Genomic DNA, 25,428 nt, shown 5'->3' with positions numbered 1-25,428 from the left:
ACAGCAAAAGTTCCCAAATGTAACTTGCTGAGACTGGGAGCTTCTGGAAGTTGTCTATTTCAAACGATGAAGCAATCACAGCCACATAAAGCTATCTCCAGGCATGCAACTGGATCTAAAGTATGCTTTTAAAGTCACCCTGAGTCAAGTTGCAAATGCTTCGAGCCAGCCTTGATTTTAATATTCTCCCACATCTTCAAGTACAGAAGGGCAAGGAGGAAAGAGGAAAGAAAAAAATATGTATTAATTAAATAAAATGTTATTATCTACTTTTCTGATTTCAAAAAGCTTCCATTAGCATTCTGGGCAAAGATTCAAGTCACTTCATATTGCGCTCAAACGAGTTCACTCATCTTCCTCTCTAATAAAACCGGCACTAGTGAATCCATTTAATTAATGTCAGAAAGTGGCCTCAGAAGAATGCATCGATACCACTATGTTTAGATGCCCAAATTTAATGCTTTCTGCCCTCCAAGCATCAGAGTTTAGTCTTCGTGGCTTGGCTTAGAACTTTAATAACTATTTGGATTCAGAATTCTAGTGCTTACTTTTAGCTGCATCTCAGCCACACACTTCCAAGAGATGAAAGGTGAGCTGCATAAAATGCCATCAGGGAGATTAAGCCCCAAAGGACAGAGGCCTTAAATATCTGCCTCCTTCCCTACAGACCCTCTCAGTGGTAAGATCAACAAAGCAGGCTCTTCTGGTTGTTCAACTGCCCTTGGACAGCTTGAAGAGGGCATTCTCCATGGCCAGCTCCTAAGCAGTGAAGTTTTCTCTCCACAAGTGTGTCCAGCACTTTCATTGTATATCTTTCATCATATGCTGAAGGCACATCTGGGGTATATATATGGATCCACCCTATTCTTCTAGTTGTAAATTGCTTTAACTGTTTTTAATATTGTATTTTTGTATTGGGACTTACAGTGAAGTGTGGGTTTAAAAATCCAAATAATACTATTACTAAAGGTGAAGAGGAAATCCTACTCATGCGTACCTTGGAGGAAGTCTCATTGACGTTAATGGCCCTTACTTCTGAGTAGGCAAGTATAGTATTGTGCTGTCAGTAAGCAATGCATGTTTCAGAAAGAACGCTGTGCTTACACTGCTTTACATACACTATATATGTGCATCCTCTCCAGAGTCACACCCAATATATATGAAAAACCATAGCCAACATCTTTTCTGGAGAGACGATATTTGAACCTATAGCAGCTTATCCAGATTTACCCCACATACAGGTGCTTGTTGTGGGCTATGCCATCTTATGATGCCTTTAAGCTTTAGAACGACCTGGCCATTCATGGGGAACAGTGAAAATTCATCAGCAAGAAGTGAGACCTGCAACATACCATTGCTCTATGACCATTCCCAGCCATGCCCCTTTCTGCCATACTCCATTCCATTACCACCACCTCAATTTTCCAAACCACCTCCAACATATACTGAATGTACTATGGCCTCTGAGCATGTTTAATCCTTTGTTAGGGGGTCCCCCCTATTTATTGTCCTGCAAACCTTGGAGTTACCGCAGGCCTGCTGATACCTTCCACAGTCAGCACTTGGGGAATGAGTTTGCTATTAATTTATCAGTTGGCAAGCATAACAAATGGTTTCTTCCTGCATCCAAGCTTCTGGAATGATCTAGAATTACAGCCAGGTGGAGAATGAAACCAATTCCATCTGGGAGAAACAATGCTAAGGTGTTGAAAGAGAAGGCCTTTTCCTTTTGAAAGTGGTTCATTTAGCTAGGATCTGATTAGTTGGATCCTCCTACCCAAGGATTTACCCTCAGAACTCCCCCCAACTGGCCTGGAGGCTTTGGCCCCGCAACCGGTCGGTAATGCTGCGATCACGCCAGGGGCCTGGGCTAATCAGTGGTGCTGGCATGATTGCGAGGTAAGTATATCTACAGCAGCGCAACATGTGCCTGTTTTGAGGCTTGACGCCCAATTATTTTTTAAAGGATCTGAGAGGTGTGAACTGGTGCTGCTATGAATCTGGATCTGAATCTGCTTGCATTGTACCCTTGTGCATTTGTGATGGGGCAAAGATACCAATATCTCTAGAATTTTATCCGCCTGAGAAAACACATCCAAGCTTCTCAATGGCCAGGGAAGACAGATTTTGACACATTATTACTGCCTTTCAGATCATTTCCCCAGCCTATCCTGAATGAAGGCTCCAGATTTTTAAAATGTCATATGTCCAAACCAAACATGTGTCTAACACCAGCAAGTCAGGTGTCAGTTGTTCTCATTGCCATTCTGATCATGCAGTTGTAACAAAATTAGCACAGGGTGTGGCAAACGGTTGGGTCTGGGCACATTCAAGTTGTGTGATTAAAGTGAATATGGTGTTCTTGTGCAACCAAAACCTGTTTCCAAAAAAATCATATGTAAGGTATGGAAAGCAATGAGGAACTGTTCCTGGAAAGTGTTGGATAACAATTGCTTTAGGCAATTTTGTATTAACCTCCTGCAAATGAAACAGAATGGGTGTTCAGTTAGCAGCAGACATACCCGCCCCCCAAAAAAACTTTGTGCAGAGAGATTGGGATAAGTGCTCAATAAACAAGTTATCTGGAAGCAACCAAAGTATCTTGCAAAATCAGTGGTGTATAATCGGTACCTCTTTTGTACCTATGTAAATGACACCTCTTTTGTGAGGTGTTTCTCGTTTCATTTTTCAGCATTTGGGGCTGGAGAAGCTGAAATCTGGAAGCACTTCCCCACATCCCAAGCAACAGCTATGTGCACAACTGACTCTGAACACTTAACACGGGAGGCGCCCCTTAAATAAGATGGAGAGAGGTGTTTGCTGCTCTCTGAGCTACTGTTTCAGCTTGCCTTTGCCGCACTAGCTACACTTGCTTCATCGTGTTTACAACCAGCACAGCAAGATGCTGTAAATTACATGATAAAATGGGGGTGGGAAGCAAGTGGAGAGGCCGACGTAGTGGCAGTAAGCCCAGAAGTGAAGCCGACAAGAGTAGACCTGGAATGCCCATCTGCTCTCATCTGTCCCCAGCTGTAGGGGACTCCGGGTTTGAATGACTTTTCCTCGCAGTCACCTGCAGCTAATTAGCTGCCTCCATTTCAAAGTTTTGCTGGCTCGCTGCCCAGCATTCACAGCACTGCTCAGGTAGTGACCTCCAGCATCTCACCCAGTGGACCTTGACTGTTCTTTCACCCGCAGCTAATTGACTAAAGCAGCAAAGGTGGGTTGGCTCCATTCGCAGGCAGTGCAGCCTCTCTGCTCAGCTCCGTTTTAGATTGTGCCAACGCAGGTGGCCAACTTTTTAACCGGCTATTGTAGCTGCGCCTTTAACACCAGCTTGATGTGCAGACATTAACAAAAAGTGTCGTGCTGCTATGAAGCTGTGAAGGTGCTGAACCAGCATCTTGAGGAAGTAGTGGATGATAGCCAATTAACTGTAGCTCAGTCCCGTGAGACAGAAGTTATGTTGGGGTGGGAGATTGCATACCAAGGACTTTCCCAGCATCCTTAACAAACTACATTTCCCAGGATTCTTTGGGGGAAGCCATGAAGTGGTATTTTCAGGCTTTAAATGAATGGTGTGAATGTGGCCTCAGTCTCACAAATGAAAAATTTGTCATTCAAACTACACAATCCATAAGGGGGGGGGGGGGAAATATTTGAATTCTCTATTGGGATTTGTACTTCCTTCATGCCCAGTGGCCACTGAATAGGTATTTAGTGCCCAGAATATACTCTGAGGTACTGTGTGCCACAAATACCCTGACACATGGTTAGGCCCTGAGTTCCTGCTTCAGATCACACACAGACTTCTTTTATTTGTCTGTTCTATTCTATTTAAACATTTCTGCTTCGACATTGATAGATGATAATAAAGAATCCACTCTCAATATAGGAAAAGTGACTTTCAATATAGGAAAAGTGATCCTGTAAATAATTACAGGGTTCAGCAGTGGGGAGGAAGGAGAGAGCTACTTGTCCTGAGAGCATTGCCTCTCCCTCTGGTACCACCAAGGTCCACCATGTTCCACACAGAAGAAAGCAGGGCCTCTCTTCACAGAGATATGCTGTCACGTAATTACTTTCCTGCCTGGTGGTGATGGTGGTAGTACTGACGATAATGTGTTTCCACAGTGCCTACAGTAACTCGTCACATAGTTCATTAAATCAAATGGACCCAAGAGAAAAGGAGCAGAGAGTAGTTGAGGTTGAAGATCATTTTGGCAATGAAAGCCTGAAGGTGTGAGTTTTTAACAGACATTTATACATTACCATGCCTGTCTCCCTGACCCTTAAGCAAGCCTGTTCTAACACGAACTAAATGGAGCTGTCTTTGATGAATAGGTGAATGCATGAGAAAGGGTGGGGGATTTCTTAAAGTTCACTCAGGGCTTGTCCAAGACATCTTGATCCCTTCAATGAAGGACAAGATGGTGCCCTCAACTGAATAGAAGCCTTAAGGACTGGCAGCTAAACCTTACAGATGACGGAACAGCATCCTTCACTGTAACTGAGGACTTCAAGCTACTTTAGAGGCTCCCAAAAGCCTTCCAATCTGCAGCATCCATTGCTTGAGGCAGCTGCCACACTCTGCCCAACGGTGGGGCCAACCCTGAGCATGAATTCCTCTTCTGAAAAACAATTAAAGATGCAGAAACCCTTCATTTTTTCCCCATTGGCCAACCTAAATCATTTACTTGAACAATGCAGCCATTTAGAGCCTTCACCCTCCCCTTCAGAAAACCCTGCTTTGCTCAGTGTTTTGCTTGCCTGAATAGGTAGGAGAGGAGGATGAGCAAAGGAGCCTTGAGGCTGGATATGAGCAGCTGCCTCCTCTCCAAGTGCCTCTGAGATTTTATATTGCATTTATTTATCAATTAAAAATGATACCGCTTAATAGAATAAAAGTCCCTAAGTGGTTTGCACAGAGACAATACAAACGCGGCAACATTCAATCAAATTTCTCGAGATTAGATGAAAATGGGATGAAAACAAAATGGAACTGTTGATCACAGATAAAACTGAGCAGATATACTTTTCCCAGGCAGCCTTCTGTAAAGGCCACCTCCTCCATTCTGTTCCACTGCTGCTTCCAGGATCAAACAAAGGCCCGTTTTAACTTTACTGTTTGTGTTCCGCCAAATCAGTCAAGAATACAAAGATGTCAAAGACCACCATAGCTTCATCACTTACATCTTAACTACTTCGTAGTCTTGTATCTGGTTTTACTCTCAATACAGCGAAAGAAGAAGCTTATCAGAAACAGTGAACTCATCAGACCTGGGTGAGATAGCTCAGTTGGTGAGAGCATGGTGCTGATAACACCAAGGTTGCAGGTTCAATTCCCATATGGGACAGCTGCGTATTCCTGCATTGCAGGGAGTTGGACTAGATGATCCTCAGGGTCCCTTCCAACTCTACAGTTCTATTATTCTATTATCTGAGTTAGTTTATAGCTAAAATACCTAACAGTTAAAGTGTGGGCCTACACAAGCCTGCTCAGAAGCAAGACCCACTGAATTCAACGGGGTTGACTCACAGTAAACGTGTGTAGGACTGCAGTCCAAGAGGGGCAATCCAAACTCCTGATTTGCAACAGCAGGGCAGTGTAGCCTTGGCTGCCTCCACCAGATTATCTTTTGTAATATGGTGCCTATGCAAGGCCAGAATTTGGTGCCTGCAAATGGATCTTCTCAATTATGAATCTTCTCAGTTTTGTGCCCCCTTGGCTCGGTGCCCTTTGTAGCAGAACTGCCCACAGCACCCTGAATCTGGTGCTGAATCTACATCCCCACCACTCACAGCTGCCAGGGTGGAAGTTGGGGAGAAGGACAGGAAAAATGTTTCTTTGCTGCACTGGATTCTAGTGTGAATCATATGCTGGACCAGCACTGTCCTCTCCCTGCCTCTGAAATGCCCTATTTTGGGCGGTTTCTAGTACCTACCACTGGTGGAAATATTGCTGACTGTAGGTAGGCTCTAACTGTTCAATGTTTGAGAAAGAGCGTTGGGGTGCTCCTCTCTGACAAGGCTGAGCCACTAATGATGGAGTTGCTCCACAACAGAGGTTGGCTGATCTGGGCAAGTCTGGGCAGAAGGAACCCTCCGCTCCATCCCCCTCCAGCATAGCAAATTGGGATTTGAACTACTCTGTCCACCACTAACAGTGCAATGCTAGGAACGTTTATTTTGAAGTAAATCCCACTAAGTTCAATGGGTCTCCCGGGTAAATGTCCTAGGCCGGCCAAAGGCAAAAGAAGCTAGATTCCTGCACCTTTAATTGTTCTGCAGAAGGGGGAATTTCAGGAGGTTTTAGCTGGCTGCACAGGCTACGCCTAATGAGGGCCCTCCTTCTACGCAAAAACGAAAAGTTGCCTCAAGACTAAAGGTTGCTGCTTTCTTTGTACTTGGCCACACTAATAGGACTGCAGCCACAATCAACTTCACGTTGCAAAATTTTTGTACGTTTGCTGATTCATCTTCAGGGAAGAAGGCTTAATTCATCTTGAAAAGGGGGGGAAATACTGCATTTATCAGATTCAGGATTAAGAAGCTTTTTGACCAAAGAAGAAGAAGAAAACTAAGCAAGCTTTTACAAGTTTAAACGATGTGAGAAAAACAGGTGGAAACTGCCTGGGTCACAGTCTGTTTTGCCAATTTTTTTACCTGAGCTCGTTTTAATGGGTCTACATGCCCAAACCTGTCAGAAATGAAAGAGAATTGCTTTTAACCTACTGCTTAAAGCCTAAAGAGGCCTCCAAGAACCCACTTTGGGCATGGAAGAAGTTGCCCAGCCCTGGCAGTTCTGTCATATTAAACTCCACTGTATTGTCATTGTGTTCTTCTTCAAAGCACTCCTTCCACAGGCCTTGGGGCTTTCGAATAGGATCATTTTGTGCCTGTCCTTCTATGCTTTCTCTCTTTGACAATGTGCATATGAATCACTCTCTCTGCTGGAAGTGAGAGATCCTCAACTGAGACTAGGAGACTCATGTTACAAAACTCCAGAGTCTTTGCACTTTCAGCATCATCTCGCCTTGCCTCTTAGTGCTCTCCTAGATAATTCCCAGGGATGTGGGTGGCGCTGTGGTTTAAACCACAGAGCCTAGGACCTGCCGATCGAAAGGTCGGCGGTTCGAATCCCCGCGGCGGGGTGAGCTCCTGTCGTTCGGTCCCAGCTCCTGCCTACCTAGCAGTTCAAAAGCACCCCTAAGTGCAAGTAGATAAAATGGGGACCGCTTTCTAGCAGGAAGGTAAACGGCATTTCCGTGTGCTGCGCTGGTGCTGGCTTGCCAGATGCAGCTTAGTCACGCTGGCCACGTGACCCGGAAGTGTCTTCAGACAGCGCCGGCTCCCGGCCTCTTGAGCGAGAAGAGCGCGCAACCCTAGAGTCGGTCACGACTGGCCCGTACGGGCAGGGGTACCTTTACCTTTACCTTTTTAGATAATTCCCACCCCACCTCCCGGGGGGGGGGATTACTGCCCACTTTGTGAACTGCTAGTCCAGATGATATTCTGCTATGTTGTGAAAGAAAAGAGCTTCAAACTATACAATTTTTTTAAAAAGCATAAAGGTTTGCTGCAGTTCATGGTTAAGTAAATAAGGTTAACCCTTGGTTGGCCAGAAAATTGCAGCAGACTACACAGGGCCCTTCATTCTTCCATATGCTTTATCTTGGGATCTGGAAGAAACATCCTATATGTTTCTTCCAGATCCCAAGATTTCTTTAGGAATGTTCAGAAATATTCAGTTTTCTTTAGGAATGTTCAGAAATATTCAGATTTCTTTAGGAATGTTAATGCAGTTGCCATGCCCAGAGACAACAGGGATTTGGAATGAAGCTGTTCAGAGTTGCATGAGGTCCACTGCAGTTAAATAATCCCCCTTGAGCACTCCTGCTGCAGGTAGATTCCCATAGGGATTCATGTTTGTGGGATTCAATTAACAAGGACTTCCACTAGTGCAATGGGGTTACCAAGCTTCTCCCCACACAGCCCTCCCCCCCCCAAAAAAAAATTGGCTCATGGAGGGTAAGGAAAATCCCCAGAACAGTGAACATCATGAAGAGAGAAGGGATCATAGGAGCCAACTCCTAGGGACTGAGGTCCCTTCCCCCCCCCAATAAAATATTTGAGGGGGCTTGGGCCCTCCAAAGTTGATAAGTATTGCCATTGAAATGGTAAGTGTGTGCCACATCATGTGATCAATTATGCAGGGCTGGACTTACCTTCCCCTGCCCCATATTTCATTCAAGTTGGCACTCCTGGAAGGAATCATTTTGTCTTGCAAGTTAAGAAGCTTTCAGTGATGGAGGAATTGTTATAGAGCTAGACTGAATTCCTCCCAATGCATCTTGTTAACATGTTTTCTTTGAATTAGTGAATGAGACCGTCATTCCATCTTGAGTCAACTGGAATATATGTGACTTTGGGGAAAGTAATACCTGTACAGTGGTACCTCAGGTTAAGAACTTAATTCGTTCTGCAGGTCCACTCTTAACCTGAAACCATTCTTAATCTGAGGTACCACTTTAGCTAATGGGGCCTCTCGCTGCCACCACCTGATTTCTGTTCTCATCCTGAAGAAAGTTCTTAACCCGAGGTACTATTTCTGGGTTAGCGGAGTCTGTAACCTGAAGCGTCTGTAACCCGAGGTACCACTGTAACTATTTTACCATTTATCAGTCATTTGCAAAATGTCTTCCTCATTCAACATCAACATCCGAATAAGGAGAATATGGAATTATGTAGTCAATATCTCAGTATCGAAGACTGATTTTCAGATTTAATATTTTATGTTTTAATAAAGCAGGCTCCGTCTTGAGTGTTGTTTATCATGTGCATGTGGGTGTGTGTATCAAAACAATGCATACAGTTCAACTTCTTGCTAATGAGCTGATACTGATCGGATTTTATGAGCTGGCAATGCATCAATCACTCATCATTAAACCATTCCCAAAGTGAATATTAATGCACCTTTCCTCCTATTGAAGTGCAAGGCAATGCATACTTGCATCCAGATTGCACAACTGACATTAATGCTTTGCCATAAAATGAAGAATGCATTTTTTAAGTAAAAAAGGTTTCTCATACTTGTTGTTCCAGAATAATATTCACAGTTTAGGCCTGGCGGGGGGGGGGGGTCCTAACCCAATGAGCCTCTTGGGCTTGCTGATCAGAAAGTCAGCGGTTTGAGTCCCCGCAACAGAGTGAGCTCCCGTTGCTCTGTCCCAGCTCCTGTCAAGCTAGCAGTTCAAAAGCATGCCAGTGCAAGTAGATAAATAGGTACCATTGTGGGGGGAATGTAAATGATGTTTCTGTGCACTCTGGTATTCGTACAATACCATCAATTGATTGACCTATTCGGAGGTGATAAAGGGATGGGCTTTGGGAAGGAATTCTCAAAGTTCAAAAAGGAATTATTGGAAAATAATGAGAAATTCTTATCAAGAATGTACAAACTACTGTTGGAATGGGAGACAAAAGACGAAGAGATTAAGGCTGTAATGAAACACTGGGCACAAGATATAGGGTATAACACCATTTGAATCATGGGGAAAGCTGTGGAAAGAGAATTTAAAATTTACGGCATGCAGTTTGCTAAAAGAAAATTATATGAAAATGATGTATAGATGGTATTTAACTCCAGTAAAACTTGCTAAGATGTATATAAATTCATCTAACCTATGTTGGAAATGTAAAGATAAAGAAGATGTGTTTTTTCCTATGTGGTGGACATGTAAAAAGGTAAAGGGCTTCTGGGAAATGATATACAATGAAATGAAAAAAATGTTTAAAAATACGTTTGTTAAAAAACCAGAGGCCTTTTTGCTAGGAATACTAGGAGATGAAGTGCCAAGAAGCAAAAGAGACTATTTATGTATGCAACCACAGCTGCCAGAATGCTACTTGCCCAGAAGTGGAAAGAAGAGAATGTTCCAACGAAAGAAGAATGGAAGACTAAGATGATACACTACGCTAAATGAACTGTGAAGATCAGACACCACGAAGGAAAATTTAATCAGGAATGGGGAAAATTTATAGATTATTTTAAAGAGCACTGGAAAAACATGGAAACATTAGCAGGATTGTTGTAACATTTATGAACTGAGGGCAAAATTAGGATGTGAAAAAGAATTTGAAATTAAGTGATGAAAAATAATTGGATGCAAGGAAAATAAAAGGGGGAAATGGAAAACAGGAGGGGTGGGGGGAAGTCAATCAATGTAAATTTGGAAATGATACATTAAGAAAAATTGTTATTAGAAAAATCTATCTATCTATCATCTATCATCTATCTATCTATCTATCTATCATCTATCTATCTATCATCTATATATCTATCTATCTATCTATCTATCTATCTATCTATCTATCTATCTATCTATCGCAGCAGGAAGGTATACAGGATTTCCATGTGCTTTGGCACTCAACACAGTGTCCCATTGCATAGAAAGCTGTCTGTGGACAAATTCTGGCTCCCTCAGCCTGAAGAGAGATGAGCATTGCACCCCATAGTCACCTTTGACTGGACTTAACTGTCCAGGGGTCTTTTACCTTTACCTTACCTCTCTCTGTATAAAGGTGATGAGGAGCTCCACAGCCAATATGTGGCGTGAAGGGTGGATGACAGAACTAGATGTGGAATGGTGGATGAGTGAATAAATTGATGGGCGGGTGGTGGAAGAAGTCCACTTACATTTAATGGTCAGACAGCATTGTAGGCTGGTCATAGCCACATCTGTGACCCAGGAGCTGGCTGCAGTGGATTGCAGGCCTGCCTGCAGATTGGCCAATAGCAGACTGGCCTGGGGGCCGGAGTTCCTCAGGTGGCGGCTAAGGCCATAACACTCCACCAACGGGGACCCCTCAGGGGGGGACACCTATTTGATGTATGTCCTAGGCCCCCCCATGTGGTTTACCCTTGGATGTACTCCCAGCAGACGGGCTGCAGCAAAATAAATGGCTTCACTCAATGCCTATAGCAAACTATTTACATCTGTAATCAATGAAGTTGTGGCCTATTTGAGCCCAAGCTATATGCTGCTAGCTTGTCTAGTTCTTCATCATCTAAGGAGTGACAGGGTCATGGAGCCTTGGCATGCAAGTCATAGCTGTGCCATCGCCAGTTTTCTTGGGGAATTTAAGGGTATAGAGTTAAAGCCAATTTCCAGGTTTCAACCAGGCCATGTTTGTTTTTTGAAGAAGTAATTTATTAAACCAGTTTTATATCTAAGAATACAGATGCTTTACATTCTTCCATTTGATTAAGAAACTTGAGAAGAACAGAGGTGGATTGGATGTAAAACCTTCTCCTCAAGGCAAGTGACTTATTGTAAACACTCTATATAAACTGGCTCAGAGTGTTGTTGTTTTTTAAAAAAATCTTCATCAGTAGCGTGTGTTAATGGCATAGTAGGTCAGGGGCTTGTGTCAAAGCATTTTTAAAAAATAGGAAAAGAAATGTATAAGAGTTCAGAAGTGGGCTTCCAGAATGATTCCTAGCTTGGAAAGCCTGGCTTCCAGCAAGATTGCCAAACTAAATAGAATGACCTTAAAACAGATGGTTAAGTGTTGCTATTATCACTGTTTGTAAGTGCCTCCCATGGAGAGATTTCTAATAGAGAAAAAGCATTACGATATTTTAGAGCTGGAAGTTGAAACTAGGCAAACTAAAACTGAAAAGAAGCAGCAAGCTTATAAATACAGAAGTATTTATTGGCACAAAGGATGTAACATGGTCCCCATCAAATGAGGTCTTTAAACCTTACCTATGCTGACCGCCTTTCTAAATGAGATTCTTGCATTCAGTCTGAAATTATAGTGTTGAAGTAATAATTAATAGGTTAAATCTATGACTTTTCCCAGACAGGCATTCACTTAATTTGCCATGTTCACTCTGGCCTTAAAGGACAAGCTCAGAAAGGGAAAGGGAAACATGGGGATGAGTAACCCTAAGTAACTAAAAGAAATATTACTGGGGGATGAGAGTTCAACTTTGGGGACAAAACTGTTGGGATACTGCCAGGGAGATAAAGGCCATCATTGCCCCCACGTCGTCTCCGGACGTCCATCGATCTCCCGTAGACACGCAGTATCAGCAATTAGCGACACGAGCTCCAGAAAATAGCTTGCCACATTCTAGAACTGATGCACGCTCTATCAGCAGAATTCACACAGCAAAAGTCGCATTCAGGAGAGCATTATTTACAAGTTTTATTCAGCGTTGATCAGAACAAAAAAACATGACTGCCTGCTTCAGTGTCTTCAACACCAAGAGAGAAAACGAAAGCAACAGAAAACATAAACATCCTGTGAACAGGAAATGCGCAGGCTGTGACACAAACATCCTGCTCCCTTTTAAGGTGGAACGGAAATATCCTAACATCCTCCCCCTTTCCGTGTAACCTGTAGTACCTGTGGTTCAACCCAATTGCAACCTTTGTACGTAAACCTTAAGTTGTTCTCTGTTAACAACCTTAGACAACAGATCAGCAGGAACTTCATTTCCTGCCATGTAGGACACCTGAATGAGTCCTTTCTGAATACACTCTCTTGCACGATGTAGCTTAATCTGCAAGTACTTGGTTCTTTGCTTGCAACTCTCTGAGTTCAGCAAAGCCAAACAGGATCTATTGTCTTGATACACTTGTATAGGACATTTCACAGAAACTCCGATGTCCTTAAACAGTTGCATCAACCATTCACAATCCATGAGTGAAAATGACAGAACATTGAGTTCTGCTTCACAGGAACTTAGGCTCACTGTCGTCTGCTTTTTGCACAACCAGTCAAACAGGCAGTGGTTGTACATGTAACATACTCCAGAAGTGCTTGTACCATCCGTGGTGTCACTTCCAAAACTTGCATCTGCAAAGATTTCAAGACCTCCAGTCTTCTGACTGGTGAACCTCAGCCTGTAGTGCATAGTCCCTTTCAAATAGCGGGCTATGCGTTTCAGAGCTTTCCAATCCTGAACAGTAGGATTGTTAGCATGTCTGCTAAGCAGGTTAGTGCTTACAGCTATGTCAGGTCTTGAACACCTAGCAATGAAATTCAACTTGCCTAGAATGCATCTGTACAGCGTAGTGTCAGAAAACGCTTCAGCAGTACTATCTACCTGGTAACCTGTCACCATCGGTGTGTCTGCTGGGTTTGCATCAACCAAATTCAACCTGGTTAATACATCAGCAATTTTCTGTGTTTGGTGTTCCAGAAAATTACCTGCTTGGTCCCTCTCCACCTGCAGAGAAAGATAGTTGGATACCTCACCAAGATCCTTCATGTCAAAGTGCTCCTTCAGCTGAGCTAGGGTGCTTTGGTAGAAAGCCTGATTCTTCCAAAACATCAGAAGATCATCAACAAAACATAAACAATACAGTTTGTTTTGCCCCTCCTCCTTGACAAACACACACGGATCAGCTTTGCCCTGGTGAAAACCTAGAGAAAGCACCGTCTCAGTGAGTTTTGTGTTCCAACACCTGGCACTCTGCTTGAGACCATATAAGGATTTCCGCAGTTTACAGACCATTCCCTTCTGTATCTGCATTCCATCAGGTGGAAGCATGTACAGCTCCTCCCCCAAAATCCTGTACAAAAAAGCTGTATTAATGTCATGATGGGAAACATGCAGTTTCTCCTCTGCAGCGATCTTGAGCATCAGCCGAATGCTCTCATATTTGACGGTGGGCGAGTAGGTCTCGTGGTAATCCTGTCCTGGTACCTGTGAAAAACCTCTGGCAACCAATCTGGCTTTGTGTCTGACAACCTTGCCATTCTGGTCTGTCTTGGCCTTGAAGACCCATTTGCTGCCAACCAGTCTCATTCCTGGGACTACCGGTACCAGCTCCCAAGTTTGGTTCCTGTTCAAGGAATCAACTTCAGCCTTCATGGCATTAAGCCAAGGCTCAGCATCTTTAGAGGTTAACTCCTGAACCTCTTTGAAGCTTGAAGGTTCCCACACCTTCTCTGAGCTACTAAGAACAGCAGTTGCCGTCTTAGCAAACTCATCAGCAAATCTCTTTGGAGGTCTGCCTTTGGTCGCCCTTTCAGACCTGCGAACTAGACGCAAGTCTTCTGGACTCATCTCCTCCTTCTTAGGAGAAAAGTGACCAATGGTGAACAGTGGTTCTTCCAGTTCATTGTCAGATGCATCAGATGGTCTGACTGAGGCCTTTGCGCTCTTGTAGTCTGCTATGTCATCACTGTCGCTGACACCAGCAGCAGCGCCGCCCACTGAACTGGAATCCGAACTCTGATCATCATCATCATCATCATCATCCTCATCCTCAGCTTTCTCAGCTTTCTCAACATTATCTGCCTTTTTCACATCACCTTCATCCTCCTCTGGGTAACTCTGGAAAATTCCCACATTTTCCCCCCACTTAGGATTGTACTCAACACTCTTTGTGAACTTAATGGACTTAGAGTTAGTCATCCATACTCTGTATGCACCTTTTTCGTACCCCATGAACAAACCATGTGCCCCACGCTTCCCAAGCTTGTTGCTCTGTGGGGTGTGTACCCACATGTCAGAACCAAAGATTCTCATGTGCTTGACGTTCGGTTTCTTACCAAACATCTTCTCGTAGGGAGTACAACCAATAGGTGATGACAGTCTGCGATTACAGGAATAAACAAACGTCGACAGAGCTTCCCCCCAAAACTTCTCAGGGAGGTTGGCATCATGCAACAAGGTTTTCAGGCCTTGAAGCAAAGTCTGATTTGCTCGCTCCACAAGTCCATTCATCCAGGGCGATCTAGGCGTTGACAAGTCATGCTGGATTCCCTTCTCAGTCAGGAAAGCTTCAAACTGCTGAGAAGTGAACTCCGCGCCCCGATCAGTAAAGAGACAGCCGATACGTTTACCGTGAACATTCTCCAACCAAGCACAGAATGCCTTGAACCTAGGAAACGCTTGCAATTTCTGCTCGAGCATAAACACATGAATGTACCTAGAAAAAGAATCAATTAGAACCATGAAGTACCTTGCTCCACCCAAAGAGGGCGCAAGTGGACCAACCAGGTCTGCGTGAACCAGCTGGTAGGGTTTGGAAGCCTGCCTGATAGACTCCTTGCCTTTTGGAGCAACCTTCACCTTGTTCTCTGCACAAGATACACATTTCATGTGAAACTTACAGGGTTTGATGTTCAAACCTTCAACCAACTCAGGCATCTTGGCCAGCGCCTGCCAAGACATGTGACAAAATCTTCGATGTTGATCATGAATACATCCTGCATGAAGAACCTTGTTAGTTTGTGCAACACAACAAGAATCAGCATTAGACATAATAGCATTGTCATCATAAGTTATACAGAATAAGCCATCCATAAACTTTGCATGCAAAATGTCCTCTTTGCCTTTCCTGATGACACAGACGCTCCTCTTGAAGGAAACCTCAAAACCACGCCCAGTCAGCTGTGGGACACTAAGCAAATTGTCCACAACACCTGGAACAAAAAGTACATCTCTGATGGTAGTGTGCAGACTTGCAAGTTTCACAGTCCCTACTCCTGCAACTTTCAATGTCCTTCCATCAGCCAGGTGGATCTCTCCGTCTTGAGGTGTGAAGGAGATAAACAGGTGCCGGTCTTTTGAAATATGGCGGCTGGCACCAGAGTCCATAACAAACCTGGCCTTGGCCTTTGGAGCAGCTTTTCTAGCAAGCAAAACCTTGTTTTCCACCGGCGTGGGCTTTTGCTGCTTGCCCCCCTGCTCCTGGCCATCAAACTTGCCTTTAGCCTTTGGTGAAGCTGTGCCAGCAAACAAAGCCTTGTTTTCCACTGGCGTGGGCCTTTCACCCCCCCCCCTTCTGCTTCGGGCCATCTGCAGGCATCTGTCTCTGTTTACTTCTGGCCTTCCGGCCTCTGCAAAGTTGACCTTGGCTCCCATGGGAAACAGTGCTCTCAGCTGCCGACTCCTTGGCTCCCCCTGGAGGCTGGAATGCTGCCCGGGATGACATCACAGTCAGCTCCCCCTGCAGCTTGCAACTGGTGCTCTCGGCATCCCTTCATTCACTCGCATTCTGGGAAACAGCCAGGACCTCCGATGCAGTCAAACTCTGGGCTGTGATGACTGGCAGATTAGCTACTTTCAAAGCATTCCACATCTGACGTGCAGTCGTGTTGCCAGCTAGCGTAGCAATTTCCTCCAGAGAGACGGACAAGACTATTACGTCCATGGCCTTCGAATTTTCGGCCCTCCATCTATCTGTCAGAGGAACTGGAGGGGCTTCAGACACAGTATGCCACACTCCAAGCTGACGCAGCAAACTCTCACACCACACAGCCCAGGTCTCATAATTGTGCCAATTTAGCTTTGGGCACTCAGCAGCCTCAGAAGCTTGGAAAAACTCCATTCCAGCTTTTTACTTGAGCCGTGAGTCTATTTCACTTCAGAGACTTCTTATCTTGGCTCCCATTAATCACGAAGCCTGCTTGGCTCGGCTCCCAGGCCAATTAGCCGGCCGGACATCAGAGACTCTTGCCACGGCAAACAGAAAAGCCTTTGCTTTCGCTTTTCCCACACATACCTCAGCAGTCTGTCGCAGTCTTACTCTCCTGTAAGTGCCGTGAATCTGGGCCCGAAACCTGTTGTTGGGATACTGCCAGGGAGATAAAGGCCATCATTGCCCCCACGTCGTCTCCGGACGTCCATCGATCTCCCGTAGACACGCAGTATCAGCAATTAGCGACACGAGCTCCAGAAAATAGCTTGCCACATTCTATAACTGATGCACGCTCTATCAGCAGAATTCACACAGCAAAAGTCGCACTCAGGAGAGCATTATTTACAAGTTTTATTCAGCGTTGATCAGAACAAAAAAACATGACTGCCTGCTTCAGTGTCTTCGACACCAAGAGAGAAAACGAAAGCAACAGAAAACATAAACATCCTGTGAACAGGAAATGCGCAGGCTGTGACACAAACATCCTGCTCCCTTTTAAGGTGGAACGGAAATATCCTAACAAAAACAACAAGGTGCTTATAGATAGTCATACAACCCATATTCAAATTTCCCCCCAAATTATCTGAAGCTGCCTTCATCTCAAGTGTTTGATGGTCCTGATAACTTAATGCAAATCCCCTCACGGTTTCTAAAGAGATGAAAACCCTCCTCAGGTATTGTGCCCAATAAGAGAAAGCAGGTGAGGTTGGCACAATGTAAAAGCACTGTCAGGAATGCCAGCATGGCTTCACTGGTGGATTTGTACCACAATGACCTTGCCCTTCCCCCTCTCCATGGCCATATGCAGCAGCAGCCAGAAGAAGGTCGGGTGAAGAGTGCAGCCCCATGCTGCCATCCAACTGTCCTTGTGTGTGCCGGCCCAACCTGCTCCATCCCCAACTTTCTCAAGTTGCGTGGGAAGTCTAAAGGGGGCTTTGAAATGCAGAGTAGTCTCCTTGCAACTAGGAATCCTGAGGGTGCAGGCTTCCCACTTGTCAGAAGGCTTCTAAGTGTCTTCAGACAAATGCACTTTAAAAAAAAAAACCCCATTCAGATCTGCTCTCTCAAAACAGGAAAGTTGGGGGTAGAGCAGACAGAAACATGGGGAGCAAGGGAGAGTGCCCTCCCCCATTTCCGACTTGTTGTTGTTGTTTAGTTGTTTAGTTGTGTCCGACTCTTCGTGACCCCATGGACCAGAGCACGCCAGGCACTCCTGTCTTCCACTGCCTCCTGCAGTTTGGTCAGACTCATGCTGGTAGCTTTGAGAACACTGTCCAACCATCTCGTCCTCTGTCATCCCCTTCTCCTTGTGCCCTCCATCTTTCCCAGCATCAGGGTCTTTTCCAGGGAGTCTTCTCTTCTCATGAGGTGGCCAAAGTATTGGAGCCTCAGCTTCAGAATCTGTCCTTCCAGTGAGCACTCAGGGCTGATTTCCTTAAGAATGGATAGGTTTGATCTTCTTGCAGTCCATGGGACTCTCAAGAGTCACCTCCAGCACCATAATTCAAAAGCATCGATTCTTCAGCAGTCAGCCTTCTTTATGGTCCAGCTCTCACTTCCATACATCACTACTGGAAAAACCATAACTTTAACTATACAGACCTTTGTTCCAACTATTCCTTTCTAATTCCCTCTTTAGACATAAGGCCCAAACAAGTGTTACAGATTTCAGTCAAACACTGTTAAGTAGTACAACTGGGAGGCCACACCCAGTTATTTACCCAACTTTGGAAGGGCTGCAGAAGAACATCACTTGGGTCCAGGATCTCAGAAGTGGGTTTCACATACCCCAACCTGCTAACCTTGGGACTGTCTGCAGTTTTTAAAAATCTATTTGCAATTCAGACCAAGCCTGAGAGCGGTTCTTAGACTGTTTGCATAATGATGGGCACAGTTGAATTTCAATGACTGCTTGAAAGGTCATCTCTCCCCCTGCTCCGCCCCACGCATTTCACTTAATGGAGCTGGCTGGCCTGTTTTACTTTAACTCGTCCATTTTACTTTAACCCTTATATATTGTTTCAAGCGTTTGAAGCTATTACTCTACTGAAATTCTACATGAACTGAAGAAACATAACTGTCTCTGCATGGGTGCTAAACTTTTCTGTTTTGCAAGAAAAGCAACATATTTGGACCGCTTCTCTCAGTAATGATTAAAATTCTGGATGCCTCTCCTGAGGCCATAGCCCACAGCAACCACTAACCATTTCTGCAATCACATCAGCCATACATATCCCACAAAAAACCCTCTGGCAGGACTAGTACTCTCCCTTCTGTGGATTCAAGGAACTGGTATTCAAAAGCATTGCTGCCTATGTTTCAGTGTAATTGGCTTATGAACTTATAAAGGTTGTGGACACCACCTGCTACTGCAGTCCTGCTCTCTCCTTCACTTACAGATCCTACATAGTTGTAGAAGTAAGAACAGTACCATGGAGGTTTCTCTAAGCCATCCTGTAGACAGGAGAAAATGGCGCACAGAAAATACAGCATTGTGAAAATCTAAGCAGACAGCTGCTAGGCGAGAGCCAGCCCCCATTCTTGTGAATCCCTTGTAAAGAATTTGGATTGATGTGTATATTGCCCAACTGCTTCACGACACTTTGGGGGCCAGTTGTCTTCTAAAGCTGCCATCAGTGCTGACAACGATGAGGCAATGCTTTTTCGATCTTGCTTCCCAAAGTCTCACAATCCTGCTTTCCCCCTTGATTTATGTAGAGTTGAAGCTGCTGCTATTAGGGGATCGATTCCTATACCTGGTTCTAATCCACCGTGCCCAGAGAGCTGGAATTTTCAGCTACTATACTTGTTTGTTATTAGACTCACTCCAGAACTTTTAAAGAAAGGCATCTCTTGCAGCATGTTGCATTACGAAAGGGGAAGCGGCAGTCATGTGGATGCCAAGGTACTTACCTTGTTCCAGGACATCAAAGGAGAATGCATATTCTTCCTCTCCCCTCCCCCAATCTGCACATATCACATTTATGGGGAAATACGACTGTGCCTGCAGGCTACACACCTGACATACCTGCTTGCCCATGTCCCTCAGCAGCGCCCCCCCCCCATTCCATGCTAATGGAAAAGGGTAGGATCACCTGGAGAAATGGATGGGTGTGTAAGAACTGGGTGGATGTGGGGGGAGTCAGAGAAAAAGCAAAAAAAGTTCTTCTCTGGCTCAGATTCACAAGCTGCAGAAGTTTTGAAGTTTTAACACTCATATTGTATTTGAGGCAATCATTGGAGCTACCCAAAACTCTATTTCCAAGCCTGAAAATATGTGTGTGTGGTGGAGAATTCTGAGCATGCATTGCCCAGCCAATTACATTAAATGGCAGCATTGGCAAATGCCAGAGATCCTGAGAGTAGGGTGGCAAAATGACACTGAGAAGCAGCAGCTGGAGAACAAAAACAAGGAAAGAACAGTACTGGAACAGTGGAAATGTTTGGCAGGGTAGAATCTTTGATTGAAGGGGGGAATTAGTTAAACTGCATCAAATCTGCTAGTTTTGAAGCAAATCTGCTAGTTTTGAAGAAAGACTATGTAGAGGGGCCCTGGTGAACTCTGGCTCAAATTTGGCCTTATTTTGGGAGGCCTTGATTGCTCTCTCTCAACTCAGGGAAAAGCTCACTGAAGGGCAAAAAAATGAGGATTTTATATGTATTATTAACCCAGGGATCACTATTTATGGCATAATCCAGGAGCAAGTGAAAAGATGAATAGCAAAATATTTATGTCCTGAGTCAATTCATGTTACAGGCCAAGGTGTTAAGTAGTACCTTTGGTTGTCCAACAGGAGATACCTTTCAAATAAATTTTGAAGCAATTTAAATATGACATTAATGGTGTGGATTTGTCATTGTGCTAGCCTGAAAAAAAAGGTTTTGTGGGACGCACAAATTACATTGGTGCTTCTGGTTTTCTTTTGTTTCAACTTTTGAAGGCACAGAATGACAGAGCTTAGGAGCAGTCACTTTCCTGTGTGCCTTTGCTGTTCTAACATGCCACATTATTTATTACAATCTGAAGGCAGCCCTGCCTTCCAAACAACCTGCTTTAAATGCTGATCAAGCAAGCTAACAAGCTTCTCTTCTTCTTCTCTTGTCAGGTGGGAAACTCACAGTTGCATGAGACGTACAAAAGGTCTCCACACCATTGTATCTCAGTACAAGAACAAGGAGCAACTGCTCTAATGAGCACCTGTGAGGTCCGGAGACTGCCTTCCCCTACCATCTCTGCTGTGGTCAGGGCGTTTTCTCAGTCGGAACTCACTGGGTGGCATTGCCATTACAGTAGTACCTTGGTTCTCAGATTTAATTCGTTGTGGAAGTACATTCCAAAACCAAAGCGTTTCAGAACCAAGGCGCACTTTCCCATAGAAAGTAATGCAAAACGTATTAACCCATTCCAGACTTTTAAAAACAACTCCTAAAACAGCAATTTAACATGAATTTTACTATCAAACAAGAACACTGAGCCAAAAAATGAAAGCAATAATCAATGTACTGTACTATAAAATAAATAAGACAATATTGTAGATGAAATAATTTAAATTATTTTTTTTCCTCATGTGCACTGATGATAGTCATTGTTTGGATGGGGGGCTTTTATCCATTTCCACAGTACACAATCAATCAATCACTAGCTGAACTGGGCTCCACACAGTCACAAAAACAAATGAACTGAAAAAGCCTCAAAAACAAAAATGCAAAATAAATAGCAAAAACAAAAGTGCCAAACTTAATCCGTTACGGAAGTCAGTTTGACTTCCGAAGTGTTCCAAAACCAAAAGACTTACTTCTGGGTTTTCGGCGTTTGAGAATCAAGTTGTTTGAGAACCAAGGTTCCACTGTATAAGAGAACAAGGGAGGCATTTGTGGTGAGTTCCGGCACCTCTTTTTCTAGAAAAATAGCTCTGGCTGTGGTCCATATCCATGATTTGGAAAGGAGACTTGCTTGTTCTCCTCTGAGCCTTTTCAAATTCTACAATATTCTTTTTTAGATGAGATGACCAGAACTGTACATAGCAATCCAAATGTGGTTACAAACCATAGATTTGTATAATGGCATTTTGATATCAGAAGTTTTATTTCCTCTTTCTTTCTAAAGCCCTTACAGCCAATCTAGACTGTGGCACTGAGTGCCAACTTCCTCCTCTTCAGCACTGCACTTGCAGAACTGAGCAGGGAGGAAGATGAGGACAAAACTAGAATTAGTTGACTCTGATGTCACTAGTCAGGTTCCACCTCAATGGCCCCCACCCAACACCAGCCCTGGGATTGCTGCTATAGAAGCATCCTGGGAAAGGGAAACCTAACACATTGATAAGGCTGCACGATACTTATGGTTAGTAGTAAGGGAGAAATTCAGTTTGGTTTGCATTTTAATACAAAGCTACCTGGTTTGCACTTCCCAGAACAATAGACAAACCAAAGCATAGTTATCCTGCAAAATGTGCACTTCTCTTAATTTTTGTAATGCAATTCTTCAACCAGATAATGTGTATAAAAATACTTAGAAGAAAATGTGCATGTATGTAAAAATTACATACTGTATGAATTGCAGTGGTGTGGGAAACTGCTTGCAAAAGTGTGCATATTGGGTAAAATTGCATGCAAAAATGTGTACATTAAGCAGAAATGTGCACTAAAAATGCTTGCAAAAACTTGTGAGGGCTTTTTTAAAATTTGCAAAATTCTGAAGGAATGTTGCAAACTGAGTTTATGAGTGGGGGAAAATGAGAAACAGAGAGAAACTGCAATTAACGGATGTGTCCACCGCATCTATGGTTGAATGGGCAGCTACAGAAGCCCAATCTGTTTTGTTTTGAACCCAGTTCTTATGCAACAGCATTTTGCTTAACATTTCCTAATTTTAACTCTGAAACAGCTGGCCCTACCTTGAGCATGTTCAATAATCTGTCTGTAGGGTGCCACTGTTTTGCTGGTAGAAACAGGTACAGCTACCGTTCCATTGTGCCTGAAGCTAACTTCAGGCAAATTTCTGCTTTTGTAAATCTTTCCCACACTGTGAGTTCCAGCAGAGCAGCTGCAAAAGAGCTGCTCAGAACTCCCTTGCTTTGGACTCGTGTCTTATTTACAGACACAGATACTTCAAAGAACTGACAGCCTCACCTGACCGGCCTGTCAGGTCAAAACGAACAACCTGCCAGTTCAGTAGCTTGGACTTTAGAAAGGTTGCCCATCCCCTTCCCAATAGCCCTTTATAAATCTTTTACCGAAGTTACTGGCACTCGCAGAACTTCAAAGGAATTGTCTTACAATTAGCTATATCTTTTCTCTCACAGGTCCTATGTCAGTGGGAGGTATGCCCAAGAAAGAAGCAAGAGATCTTATCTTTAAGCAGCATTTAATCATCATAACCTAGCTAAACTTTACGTGAGAGGTTTCACTCCAGGTACCATGAAGGGTGTTAGGCAATGTGGTTTGTGCAGCAGCAGGGAGACAAAGGTGCAGCAGAACCCTCAATGGAGGAGGGGAGGAAGGCAGGAGCATTTCGTTTCAAAAGCATACATCTGTGTTGTCATTGTGGGCACTTTCCTGGCTCCGCGTGCCAAAACAAAAGACAAGCAAACCAAGAAAAAGAAGAAAGTGGCATTTTCACTAACTGTACCAAAAAAAATGTGTTGTGGTATCACTTATGGTAACAATGTTGGTCCATTCATAGATGGATAGATATAGATATAGATAAACACCCTGTGATGTGGACTCATCCCTTTGGCATGAGTCCATGTGTGAATTAAATGAGCAGCTCAGTACATTTTGCTGCCTGAGGTAAAGGAGAAGATGAAACTTCCCTCAAGGCACATAGGCGAAACCAGTCTGACTGGTTGTTGAATCCTACTCCAGTATTGCTGCAAGCATAGTATCTTCCAATGCACGTGACGGCAGCAGGCTAAATACAGGGCACAGTTCTGTCCCCTCCCCACACCTCATCATCTGCCACCTGAGGCAGCTGCTTTATTCTGCCTCATTGTATGGCCAGCCCTGGAATTAGACAATGGGGCCAGTTGCACAAGTCTATGTTATTTGAGTGGCACCCTTCCAAACGTATGGGGAAAGATCTGCTCAGCCAAAATTCTAGCTGGTTAGTGACTCTTGTCTCCTTGCTTTTATTCTGGCTTGTTCTTATAACTATTGTATCTTGTTGTTATAATTATTGTATTTTTAACCATTTTAAAACTGCTGGTCTATGACCGTAATAAACTGATTGATTGATCTGCTCATGCAACTGTATGATGAATACAAACTGTCCTCATGGGCATGGGATCACTCACAGAGCTCTTAGATTTCTCTCTGTGTGTGTGAGAGAGAGAGGGGGGGCGGGGAGACAAAGGCCCCTAATCTGCTTTTTCCTTGACTCAAGCATACAGTAGTACCTTGGTTCTCAAACAGAATCCATTCCGGAAGTCCGTTCAACTTCCGAAAACGTTCAAAAACCAAGGCACAACTTCTTGCACTCAATCAGAAGCCACGGACACTGCATTGGACCTTCGGCTTTCCAAAAAAGTTCACAAACACTTCTGGGTTTGCAGAGTTCGGGAGCCAAAACGTTCGAGTCACAAGGCGTTCGAAAACCAAGGTACAACTGTGTATGATTGAGGTAGGCTTCCCCTTGGAGTCACTGGAGTTAAGCCCCTCCTGCCCCATCCATAAAACGTGCCTCCATATTTGAGACACTTTTGTGAAGCCTGGGTCACAATCTGTGAGGTCCTTGAACAAGCTTTTGCAAATCCCAGTTTGTCAGGCTCATTTCCCCCGTCATTAAAATGGAGCCTAAGAAAAAAACAGCCAGCCTGAGATTTGAGAATAGGAAGGGGTGGATATCTACATCGGATTGGAAGTGTTCACAAGGAAACATAAGAACATAAGAAGAGTCTGCTGGTTCAAGCCAGTCTAGTCCAGCATCTTTTCTCACAATGGCCAGCCTGTGGGAAACCCTGTGGGACCTGAGCATGAGAACATTCTCCCTTCCTGCAATTTCCACCAGCTGGTCTTCAGAAGCATTCCTGTCTCTGACCATGGAAGCAGAATAGCCATCACAGGTAGTAGCCATTGTTAGCCTTATCTTCCATGAACTTACAGTCTGTATACAAATGCCAAGACCACACAGACTCATTAGAGTGAAGCAACTGAAATGTTTCCCATGTTCCCAAATGCAAAATTGCGCTTCCTGACTCTCTGTGGAGCACATCTCAGTTACCTGCTGGATTTGTGGGAGTGGTAATTTCCTAATAAGCGAAGATTGCAGCTGATCCTAATTGCATCGAACGCAGGTTTCCTTTGGCATTTTGCGCAAGAGTAACAGGCAATGTGGATGAATTAATGCAAACACACCAGATGGCTCCTGATTTACTAGAGCTCTGGTGAGGCAGCTTTTGGAACGGTCTGCTTACAAAACTGTCTGTGGAAACGGCAGAGGATTTATAGCGCTTTCAATATGATACTTTATCACCCCAATGGACATTTTTTTGTAAGGAGGCTATATCCAGCCAACATCAGTAGGGATGTCTGGTGAAGAATAAGCAAGACAATCATGGAATTGGGTGGTTGTTGTTTTGGGGGTTTTTTCCAGAAAAGGGCATTTTATGAGGTCTCTAGATTAAATTGTGAATTCATCTATATTACTTGAGCAATGGCCATTTCATAGCTATCTGATGGCCTCCTACAAAATATACTGTATCTTCAAGGTGGGGGGGATTCTTCTTCCTTCTTCCCAGTAGCTCATTTATCATTGCTTGGTCTTCCTGGACAGATAGATCCAGGGGCCGCCACTGTGGGCAGGCAGCTGGATCAAACAAGTGCAGGTTAGACCTTTTCACTCCCCAAAGTGAAGTAACTGGGCAAGATGTAATTAGATTGCTCTGTTGTCCCAACCCCATGACAACCCCACTTCGGGTGTCTGAGGGTCTTTTGCATGGCAGTGAAGCCACAATCCCTTTGCCACACAAAAAGCTTCAGG

At 44.1% G+C, this 25,428-nt stretch overlaps 1 long non-coding RNA gene across 3 annotated transcripts in view; it reads right to left on the bottom strand.

The window, feature by feature from the left end:
* LOC310759084 overlaps nucleotides 1-25,428 on the bottom strand; it is a 39,809-nt gene that overhangs the window by 6,195 nt on the left and 8,186 nt on the right. Inside the window, exons 4-5 of one of the 3 annotated variants that reach the window (XR_014546193.1) lie at nucleotides 998-1,060; nucleotides 139-194 (exon numbers count right to left, since the gene is read on the bottom strand). The exons of 1 other annotated variant lie outside the window; for it this stretch is intronic. This is a non-coding gene — a long non-coding RNA (uncharacterized lncRNA). The remainder of the gene's footprint in view (nucleotides 1-138; nucleotides 195-997; nucleotides 1,061-25,428) is intronic. One more of the 3 variants, XR_014546194.1, reaches the window with a different exon arrangement.

Source organism: Podarcis filfolensis (assembly GCF_964270895.1).
Source record: "Podarcis filfolensis genome assembly, chromosome: 3".
NCBI classification, from domain to species: domain Eukaryota; kingdom Metazoa; phylum Chordata; class Lepidosauria; order Squamata; family Lacertidae; genus Podarcis; species Podarcis filfolensis.
The sequence above is the reverse complement of the archived record's forward strand: the minus strand, read 5'-3'. Positions and strand labels throughout refer to the sequence as shown.